Here is an 8,650-nt window from a genome sequence, read left to right as displayed (position 1 = left end):
TCTTGGACTATTTAAGTCCTTATCACCTTATAAGGTTTGAAATAAATTGCTTAGCTCTTGAATAGTTAGTCCAATTGTAGGCTATAGACAAGTTGATGTCTCTCAGCAATTTTTGAAAATCATTATGAGTTTGTAATTGATCTCTCCTGATTTGTACTTTCTGTGGCTGAATTTTCCATAAGCCTAACATATCCTAGGTAATTAATAGAATCTTCTCTTTGTAGTTTTTCAGAAGCAATTTTTTTTTCTTTTTCGAGACAGGGATTCTCTGTGTAGCTTTGGAGCCTGTCCTGACACTCGCTCTGTAGACCAGGCTGGTCTCAAACTCAGAAATCCTCCTGTCTCTGCCTCCCGAGTGCTGGGATTAAAGGCATGCGCCACCAACGCCAGGCTTCCAGGAGCAATTTGTAATCTCCCCAAAAGCAAAATTTTCTTCTTCATTATCTCTAAGGTATCTGTGTCAGAATCTGCTGGCAAGATATCATCCATATAATGGTAAATTATAGATTGAGGAAACTGTTTATGAATGATTTCCAATGGCTGTTGTACAAAGTATGATACAATGTAGGGCTGTTAACATCCTTGTGGAAGAATTCTCCACTGATATCTTTTAACAGGATGAGAATTATTGTATGTAGGCACTGTGAAGGCAATCTTTTATTCATCCTGTCCTTGTAAAGGTATACTAAAAAAGCAGTCCTCTAAGTCAATCCTTTAGGTAATAGAGAAGGCACAGGAATTCCAGGCTTTAAAGAGGCTGCTGACTGAATCACCTTATTAATAGCTTTTAGATATGTTAACATTCCCAATTTTCTAGATTTCTTTTTAATGACAAATAAAGAATTCCAAGGACCAGACAGTTCTTCAATATGTTGAGAATTTAGTTGCTCCTGTACCAGCTTCTCAAATGCCTGTAACTTTTCTGATGTCAAAGGCCATTGTTCCACCCAGACAGGTTTTTGAGTTAACCACTTTAAAGGTAGGGCTGTTGGTACCTTTGAAAGATCAACAGCTGTTGTACCCTGCTTATATACAACCTAAATGGTTAGTGGTTGTTCTTTATAATACCTTTTACTATTTTTCTCAGAAACATACATCAGTTTATGAGATTGGCCGAATGTTAATCCCGGTATTCCATTGCTGTAAAAAATCATGTTCCCATAAATTCATGGCTATGTTAGCCACATATGGCTTTAATTTTCCTGTCTGTCCTTCTGGCCATCTACACTGGACCCATCTTACACTTTGTTTTACCTGAGATAAAGTTCTAATCCATAGAGCTGAATATTTGCCTCCTAGAGAGACCAGTCTGGGTGCCAAGATTTTGCTGCAATTATCCTTACTTATGCTTGTATGTCTACCAAACTCTGAATTACAATGCCATTTATTTGTACTTTTAACTTTGGTTTTTGATAGTCTATAGCAATTTGCCAAAATATTTGCTTTATTGTTTCTCCAGAATTTAGTTTTCTTTTCTAAAGCTGTTTTGTCATCCAGAATAGTATGTTTTTTCAAAACAGGCATTAAGTCTTTTAATTGCTCTGTGGAGGAGTTTTTCTAGTGCTGACATGGAATGATTGAACCAAATTTGACACAGGGGCCTGTGAGAGGCCCCTAAGGCCTGTCCCATGTTGATCTGCATTCATTAGTCCGGTGTTGGCCTTTGCCACACCTACTGCATAGTCCAGAAGGCAGAGGCCTTCTGTTTGGATTATCTCTAGAAAAAACATTGTTCCTAGAAACACCTTGCCTACAATTCCTTTTCAGATGACCTGGTTTACCACAATTAAAACACCTAACCTTTTGAGTTTTCTTTCTTTCTTTTTTTTTGTTGTTTTTTTGTTTTTGTTTTTGTTTTTTGAGACAGGGTTTCTCTGTGGCTTTGGAGGCTGTCCTGGAACTAGCTCTTTGTAGACCAGGCTGGTCTCGAACTCACAGAGATCCGCCTGCCTTTGCCTCCCGAGTGCTGGGATTAAAGGCGTGTGCCACCAACACCCATCGAAACTATTGCTTCCTTAAAGCTCTTCAAATCTAACATTTCTATAGGATCCCAGGATCCCAGTTAACTTCTGAATAGCATTGGGGGGTGCCTATAATCTGTCAGTTGTGCTTGAATGGTAACTTAATAAATTAAGGTTGTTTTCCTAAAACGTTGGCCACTCCTCTTTGGTTTCATAATATAATGATGCAATAGGTTCTACTGTAAACTGTCTTCTGTTCATGTATGAATTTTTTGGTTTTGATTTGTTTTTTGAGACAGGGTTTCTCTGTGTAGACCTAGCTGTCCTGGAACTTGCTTTGTAGATCTGGTTGATCTCAAAATCAGAGATTTGCCTGCCTCTGCCTCCTGAGTGCTGGAATTAAGACAAGTACCACTGCAACCTGGTTAATCTTTCCCATTTTTTTCTGGGGGGGGAGGTTTCGAGGCAGGGTTTCTCTGTGGCTTTGGAGGCTGTCCTAGAACTAGCTCTTGTAGACCAGGCTGGTCTTGAACTCACAGAGATCTGCCTGCCTCTGCCTCTGGAGTGCTGGGATTAAAGGTATTCGCCAACACTGCCTGGCTATCTTTCCCATTTTTAATGTATGTGGGGGGGGGGAGTTTTTCCCCTGGGGTAAGATCCTTAATGATCAGAGAAGCAGTGGAGAAGTGACCATTGACCTTTTATCTCTGTCAATCCTCCAGTCATAAATACTGGTTCCTCCATCCAAAAATGCTGAGACTCTCTAAACTCTGCCCTACTACTTCTTGTCTCTATCTATCCTCAGTCTTCCAAAACCTCTATGGTTAATTTTGTTCACCTAGTAGTTAGCTCTGCCCTCTGATTCAAAGCAAACTTCCTTGTCAGTATGCAATCAAAATATCACACAACACTGGGACTCCTCCTGTCTCCGATTCCCTGTGCTTGGATTATGGGTATGTGCTTCCTTGCCTGGATTTTAAGTGGGTGGTAGGGTTTGAACTCAATTCCTCATGGTTGCATAGCAAACACTTTTTGGATTGAGCCACTCCTTAGCACCTATTATACTTTAACCCATAGGGCAAAAGCAACAATGACATCAGCCAAACTATCAAGACTCCCCCTGTGTTAATTTTTGCAACATCCTCAGGGGGTATTATTAAGAAATCTAAGGGATAGTCACTAAATACTTGCCTAAGGTTTGATAGATAGTGGCAATGTGGTAAATCAATGACAATTGAATTTGAATTTGTTGTGAAGTAAATTGCACAGTGGCAGACTCCATCTCCAGCGATGTTAGGGATAGTTAGTGGTCACAATGAAGGTCATAACAGGAATGAGTGGGCAAACGAAACTTGAGGAACCCATCATTTGCTTGAGACCAAATCTCACTTATCTCAGATGCCCTGCACAGTGGCCATGTAGCTAAGACTGACCTTGAATTCGTGATTCCTCTGTCTCCCCATCCGTGTGCTAGGGCCATGTGTACGACATCACATCATACCAAGATCAGCTCTCTTATGTTAATAATGGTTCAAATATATCGTCTCTTTTTTTTTTAAACTTTTTTCCTGCAATTCGTCAAATTGACAGCTGAATTTCTAGTATTGACTATGAATTTCTAGAGTCATTTGAGAAGAGAGAATCTCAGCTGATGAATTTCTCAGATTGGCCTCTGACTATGTCTGTGAGGCATTTCTTTGTTGCTTATTGATGTAGGAGTTCCCTGCCTGCTGTAGGCAATGCTATCCCTTGGAAGGTGGGCCCCTTCTCTTTCTAATAAAATTTCTCACTTAAGCTCTGACTGCCTGGCATGTTTGTCCCTTGCCTGCCATGGAATTCTCCAAGGTCCCTGACATGCTTTATTCCTAACAGCCAGGAGTGTTACACAGAGAAACTCTGTCTCGAAAAACCAAACCCCATTTTTTTTCTTTTTTTAAATATCTAACTGCTATGTTGGGACTGTGCAACCTCAGAAATGGGAGTTACTTGTTCTGCTTAAATGGTAGCCATGGCCCCCTAAACTTAGTCACACCCCTACTGATTGCACTCTGCATTCCCTTGTTGGACACTTAGTCTAGTTTTCCTTTACTCTGCCACTCCCAGAACACAGAATCTGATGCATGGAAGTCTCACCAAATCAGGGGCAACCTGGGACTAGCTGCCAGGACCAGTACAGGATCCTGCATGTCATCTGCTCTATCCATTCACTAAGATTTTCACAAAATCTCTGTAAAGAACCATCAGGATTCCTTCTTCCTTTGTTTGTTTTGAGGTTTGTTGTTGTTGTTGTTTTATGAGACAGGGTTTATCTGTGTAATCTTGGCTGTCCTAGGACTTACTCTGTAGACCAGGCTGGCCTCAAACTCACAGAGATCCTCCTGCCCCTGCCTCCTGAGTACTGGGATTAAAGGTGTGTGTCACTACTGCCAGACACTATCTAGGGTTCTATGTCTGAAAAGAATTTTTTTAAAAATAGTTCAGCCCTGAGTTAATGGCATATGCCTTTAATCTACCCTACTGCCCCAACTCTGTCTGCACTGAGAAAACTCTGAATAAAGGGATGACACCCAAGTGCCTGCCCAGGAGCCTCACTTTTGTGTGTGTGTGTGTGTGTGTGTGTGTGTGTGTGTGTGTGTGTGTGTGTGTGTGTGTGTGTGTTGTTTTGTTAGTATTCAGGCACCTGTACTGGCCTGCCCTTGGAGTTCTGACCAGATATGCCCTCTGCCTCCCAAGTGCTGGGATTAAAGACATGTGCCACCACCTCCCAGCTAGGAACCTCCATTTTGATCATACTTGAACACAGTTCCTACTTCTGGCTGGCAGGCCATCACCCCTTGCCTAAGGTCTATAAAACCTTCCTGCCTTAACCTGGGTACTCAGCTTCTCTGGGCCTGTTCTTTGGGATTGGTAAACTCGCCCAGGAGCTGCCCAATAAATCTACAATTATCTGTTTTTAATCTGGTCCTGATCTGACCTTTTGCATCAGCAGAAACATATCACTTATTATTTATCCTCTGTACATAAAAAAAAAATCAGCTGAGTGATAGTGGTGCACGCCTTTAATCCCAGCACTTGGGAGGCAGAAGAAGGGGAATCTCTGTGAGTTTGTGGCCAGCCTGGTCTCCAGAGTGAATTCCAGGATAGCCAAGGCTGCTACATAAAGAAACTCTGTCTCAAATAAATAAAAATAAATAAATAAAATCAGATTTTCTTTCCCTCTTTGGCTGCTGAAAGATCATTGACATCGTGAATGACACAATCCCTATCTGGACCAGGAAGTACCTGGCCAACCATCCAGTTCAAAGGAAAACAAATGGTCAGTTATGTCCTTCATCCCAGGAAGGCCACAGTACCAAACATAGAACTTTGGGGAAAACTGGACAAAAATGTACAAAATCACAACAGATGCCATCTTTGTATTTGGATTCAGATCCCATTTTTGTGGTGGGAAGGCAACTGGCTTCAGTATAGTTTTAAATTCTTTGGATTATTCAAATAAAAATGAGACCTGTGACACATGGTTTGTATGAGAAGAAAAAAATCTCAAGAAAACAATGGAAGGACACTAAGAACAGAATGAAGATGGGGGGGGGGGTTAAGGGCCACACTGATAATGGTGAAAAGCCAGCTGGAGAGTGAAGGACAGCAAAAAGAGTGGAGATACTTGGGTGACATAATCTGCTCAGGGACGGATGGCGCATTTTTCCTTTGTTTTGTTTTGTTTTTCAGTCTTTTCTTCTTGCATTCAACTTTAAAAAAAAATGTACTTGTTGTCGGATGGTGTTGGCACGAGTCTTTAATCCCACAAATTAGGAGGCAGAGGCAAGTGAATCTCTGTGAGCTTGAGGCCAGCCTGGTCTACAGAGTGAGTGCCTGAGTTCCAGGACAGCTAAGGCCATTTCACTGAGAAACCCTGTCTCGAAAAAAAATAAAAAAAGGTATTTATTTTTATTTCATGTGCATTGGTGTTTTACCTGCATGTATGTCTGTGTGAGGATGTTGGATCCCCTGGAACTGGAGTTACACACAGCTGTGACCTGCCTTGTGGGTGCTAGATATTGAACCGGGATCCTTTGAAGAACAGCCAGTGCCCCTAATTGCTAAACTATCTCTCTGGCCCCTCATTTGCTTTTTTGGGTTCCTTTGATTATTTGTTTTTGTTTTGTTTTTGAGACAGGGTTCATCTATGAACAGCTCTGGCTGTCCTGGAACTTACTCTATAGATCAGACTGGTCTGGAACTCACAGTGATCCTCTTGCTTCTGCCATCCTGAGTGGTTGGATTAAAGGTGTGCACCAGTACCGCAAGGCTCCTTTGTTTGTTTGTTTGTTAGATACTTATTTATTTTTATTTAAGTGTATGTGTGTGCCTGCATGAGTGTTTATGCACTCCACAGGTATGCAGACCAGAAGGCATTGGAAATCCTGGAACTGGAATTATAGGTATTGCAAATCACCCACGTGATATGAGTGAGAGTGCTGGCAACCAACATCTGATTCTCTGAAAGAATAGTAAGTTTTAACTACTAAACCAACTTTCTAGTCCCCAAATGGTGCAAACGTCTAAAGAGAGAACAAATAAATTGTAAACACACACGCAACACAAAACAAAGAAAAGATGTGATGCATTTGGCTGGACTTTGATGTTTCATAGCTCTCCTGTTTGAAAGGAAAGCAGGTCTCTCAGGGCTGGCTTCTAGGGCTGCATGTAACATACTACTATGACCGTAGCAACTCTTATAAAGGAAAACATGTAATGGGGTGGCTTGCTTACATTTCAGAAATTTAGTCCATTATCGTCATGGCTGCAAGCAAGGCAGCATGCAGGCAGACATGGTGCTGGAGAAGGAGCTGAGAGTCCTTGCATCTTGATCCGAAGGCAACAAGGAAGTGAACTGAGGCACTGGGCATGGCTTGAGCATACAGAGACCACAGAGCCTACCCCCACAGTGACACACTTCCTCCGACAAGACCACTCCTACTCCAACAGAGCCACACCTCCTGACAATACCATTCCCTATGAGTTTATGGGGGCCAATTACATTCAAACTACCACGCTGTCTGAGTTTTGGTCAACCCCTACTCGTCACTGTTCTTACAGACTAGACTTACAAGTGTCTGTTTGGAAGGGTGACACCTGACTGTCACATCACCTCTGCTAATTCTCTCTCTTCACTGTCCCATCAGATTTTACTTACAAAATCCTAGCTCAAAAATAAAGAGCCGGGCAGTGGTGGCATATACTTTTAATCCCAGCACTTGGGAAGCAGAGGCAGGCAGATCTCCATGAGTTCGAGGTCAGACTGGTCTACAGATTGAGGCACAGAAAAAACCTGCCTGGAAACCTTCCCCCCCCCCCACAAAACCAATTATTTTGGTGGGCTAGTGAGGTAGATGGCTTAGTGGTTTAGAGCACTTGTTCTTGCAGAGGACCTGGGTTTGATTCCCAGCACCTGCCTGGTGGCTCACAACCATTTGTAATTTTAGTAACAAGGGTTCTGACACCCTCTTCTGACCTTTGAGTGAATCAGGCACACACATAATGCATGTAAACATGTGTGCAAAACACTCATAAACATAAAATAAATAAATCTTTTAAAAAGTAAAGGAAGGGCTGGAGAGATGGCTCACAGGTTAAAGGCACTGGCTGTTCTTCCAGAGGTCCTGAGTTCAATTCCCAGCAACCACATGGTGGCTCACCACCATCTGTTATGAGATCTGGTGCCCTCTTCTGGTGTGCAGATATACATGGAAGAAGAATGTTGTATATATAATAAATAAATAAAATCTTAAAAAAAAAAGTAAAGGAAAAAAAGAACTAAAGGAAGCTGGCCAGATGGTTCAGAGCACAGAACCAGCGGCTGAGCCTGGTGATGTTTGTTTACATCTCAGGACCCATTTGTTGAAGAGTGATCCAACTCCTAAAAGTTGTCTTCTGGCTTCCACACGTGTGTTTTTGCAGGTGCACACCCCCCACACAACAGAAAAGATTAAAGATTTGAAAGACCCGTTTGTGTTTTCTTTTTATGATATTCTGTCACATATCTTGCCTATTTTTCTTTAGCAACTTTTGAATATTTAAAAATTATTTTTATTAGCCAGGTGGTGGCGGTGCACACCTTTTAACCCCAGCACTCGGGAGGCAGGGGCAGGTGATCTCTGTGAGTTTGAGGCCAGCCTGATCCACAAAGTGAGTTCTAGGACATCCAGAGCTACACAGAGAAACCCTGTCTTGAACCACGCCCCCCAATTACTTTTATTGTTGAATATAACACAAAATGTATGATTTTTGTATGGTTCTTTTTTTTTTTTTTTTTTTTTTTTTGGTTTTTGGAGACAGGGTTTCTCTGTGTAGCTTTGGAGCCTATCCGGCACTCACTCTGGAGGCCAGGTGGGCCTCGAACTCACAGAGCTCCGCCTGCCTCTGCCTGCCAAGTGTTGGGATTAAAGGCGTGTGCCACCAACGCCTGGCTTGTATGGTTCTTTTTAATTTATTTTCAATGTGTGCACATATCAGTGTGGGTACACCAGTGGAGGTTAGCAGACAACTTTGTTGATTGGGGTTTCTCCTTTCAACCTCAACCTCATATGGGTTCCACGGATTGAACTCAGGTTGCCAGCCTTGCAATTCCTGAATGTTTTTCTCTGACCTCCACACAAGTGCTATGGCCTGCATTCACGCACACAGTA

The sequence above is a fragment of the Cricetulus griseus genome, chromosome 7 (genome assembly GCF_003668045.3).
Source record: "Cricetulus griseus strain 17A/GY chromosome 7, alternate assembly CriGri-PICRH-1.0, whole genome shotgun sequence".
NCBI lineage: Eukaryota > Metazoa > Chordata > Mammalia > Rodentia > Cricetidae > Cricetulus > Cricetulus griseus.
The sequence above is the reverse complement of the archived record's forward strand: the minus strand, read 5'-3'. Positions refer to the sequence as shown.